At 35.7% G+C, this 2938-nt stretch overlaps 1 pseudogene; it reads left to right on the forward strand.

Moving 5' to 3' along the window:
- The first annotated feature begins 1774 nt into the window (after positions 1 to 1774).
- LOC110200931 (ribonuclease H1 pseudogene) lies at positions 1775 to 2227 on the forward strand (annotated as a pseudogene).
- Positions 2228 to 2938: the final 711 nt, after the last annotated feature.

Consider the following 2938-nt stretch of genomic DNA (forward strand, 5'->3'; position numbering starts at 1 on the left):
ATTTTACAATTCTATGATTGTTATGTGTATTGACTGCTTGAATTCTGTTCTTTCTCCTTCGATCTCCCTTAAATTGCTCATTAACATATTAACTTATATTAAGATGTCAGTTCATATCAACTCATTAACTTATATTAACTCATATCTCTACCCCACCCCCATTTCAAAGTACGAAAAAAAATGCTTGCCTCACTTGTTCAGAGGACTAACTCCAAGATACTCTACAACACAAGCCCCATTCCCTAGGGCTCTGTAACAGAGACATGTACCTCAAAAAATGCAAGGTCATTACCTGTTAACATATAACAGGAAAGCATTCAAGAAGCCCATTGCTATTTGCAATAATTGAATTCATCAAAAATAATGAATAGTACATATATTTTTGCTCATTTAACTTAAGAATACCAATGAATTTTACTTTTTAATAATTTGTATGTTCAATGAGCAGCATAAGTATATACACAGTGTAGAGAGCCACTTTCAAAGTCAGGAAGAGCTTGGGTTTAACTTCAGTCTCTCAGCATTCCAGTAAACTTCTCTAAGACTAGAAGTTATAGAATTGTTATCAGTCTTAGCATTGATAGAAAGAGTTTGCTCATCAAGAATTCCCTATAGCAATGACATCATTAGTCTGAGCTTTTAATAGCTTAAAACTGTGCCAAGACTTTTGGGACACGATATTTGTGTGTGTGTGTTTGTCTGTGTGTGTGTGTGTGTGTGTGTGTGTGTGTGTGCATGTGCACGTGTGTGTGTACTGAAGTATACATGTATACAACATCTATATGCACACATTTTACACACAAATATGTATATATAATATGTGTGTATTTATTTATATCTTTTCCTTTACTTAGTGATATCCTACCTTGTAAAATATTTATGTATCTCTTTGAGTCACAAAAGAAGACTAACACCATGATGGGTAGACCCTCTAAGTTAATTTATAAGAGATCATGTGCAAGAGAAGTATGGACTAAAAGGACAAGAGAGGATTGTTGTCTATACCAGTAAGGGGAGCACCTATATCAATTAGAGGCAGTGTGTTGTAGTGGTTAGCATGGAGCCAGGAAGACTTGAGCTCCAATCCAATCCCTTAGACTTACTAAATATCTGACAACAAGCAAGTCATTTAACCTGTTAAGCTTAAAGTTTCTTCATCTATGAAATGGGGATAATGTAACTTACCTCATAGGGTTATTGTGAAGCTCAAATGAAATAATGCAAGTCAAGTATTTTACAAACATTAAGGTGCTGTATAAAAGTCAGTTATCATTATAATCTTAATACAGAGCCATCAGAAGGAAGTACATAAGTGAGAGAGAGAGAAACATATGCATGTGTGTGAAACAGGTATCAATATAACAAAATATAAAGGGAAAGAATTATTTTGATCATAGCAAAGTATCAGATTTTTGGTTCTCATAATGGCTGCTAGGAAAGGTAATATATAGTAAACTTTTGTCATCTATCACTTTCCACAATTCTAGGAACTGTGTTTTGGTGTGTGGGAGAGAGGATTACAAGTTCTCTGAAAACCATGGCTAAAATGTCCTAGAACTTTAATTCATTTTTCTGTATTTTCTTTTAAATGATCACCTTTCAATTCAAAATTTGGGATGCCTGAAAGTATGACCACTAATACACTGTATTTATTTTTAAGAAGTATTCATAAGAAAATTGGACAATCTCTGAAGATCAGACTTACTTTCTTTTTTCACTGAGCCTTTGGAGAGACTAGAGATGAGCTGGAAACACAGCACAAGGAGTTATAACTATGGTTGGCAGGCTAGAGGCTCTGGAAGTTGGTATGGGTAACCACACTGTGTATGTCAAAGGTACCTGCAAACATAATGGAAGCGAAAGGGTACAAGGAGGTATTGGTGTCTACTGGGGACCAGACCATGATCTAAACATAAGGGGTACACATTCTGGACAACAGACAAATCAAAGAGCATCATTAGAAACAGCTACCAAAAGGACTGAGCAAGCAAAGGCCCAAAATAAGGATAGACTCATTTTGTGCCCAGATAACCAACTTATCACCAAAGGTATGAATGACTGGATTGACAAATGGCAAGAAAATGACTGGAAACCAAGTAAAAATAAAGGTGTTGTCTACAAAAACCAATTCACTGAGGTGGATAATATGACTCAGGATATGACTGTTGAGTGGAGGTATGTGTCTGCTCATTCAAAAGTTGAAGGCAATGCTGAAGCTGAAGATTAGCCAGAAAAGCAACTAGAAAGAAGTGAGAAGACTCAAACAATACTTGCAGATGGTGAAATTTAGTTTAAAGTGTCACTCTCTTTAACCCCGCAATATAATCTCCAAATTATTTTCTCTTTACTCTTTCCCCCTGTTGTGTTGGAGCTGTCTTCCATGGCTATCTTTGGTCATTTTCTTCATATACTTTCTCGGTTTTTCTATGTACTATTTTAATTTTTCTTCAATAATATAAAAAATACCATGTACTATACTATAAACATACTACAAACAACTGTAGAAATTATTCAAATGTACTAATAATAAGAGAAAGGCAGATATCCTCATCTTTGTCAGATCCAATTGAACTCTGATTTGCTCAACTCTTGTCTCAGATCAACCAGAAACCAATCCAGACTGCCTGACTATTCACATGACTTGGGGTAATGGGAGTCACCAACTTTTCCTTCAGATAAAATGGACTATAAAACAAACCTTACCATCTGCTCTGACACTGCATTCTAAAGACTTCCTGGCTTTAACATTTGCCCTGCTTGTATGTCCTACAGTATTCCATTATCATCTGACCTTCTGACAATGTAAAGAAGCCTGTCTGAGCCATGCAATCTTCCCCTCTGGTGTGTTTTTATGACTTTTAGGACTTAGAACTTTTGAAAGTATTTTCATTTAACAAGCAATTGAACTCTCTAATATGTTGTCTTCCCACACCCCCCC

Source organism: Phascolarctos cinereus, unplaced genomic scaffold (assembly GCF_003287225.1).
Source record: "Phascolarctos cinereus isolate Bilbo 61053 unplaced genomic scaffold, phaCin_HiC Scaffold_9;HRSCAF=440, whole genome shotgun sequence".
NCBI lineage: Eukaryota > Metazoa > Chordata > Mammalia > Diprotodontia > Phascolarctidae > Phascolarctos > Phascolarctos cinereus.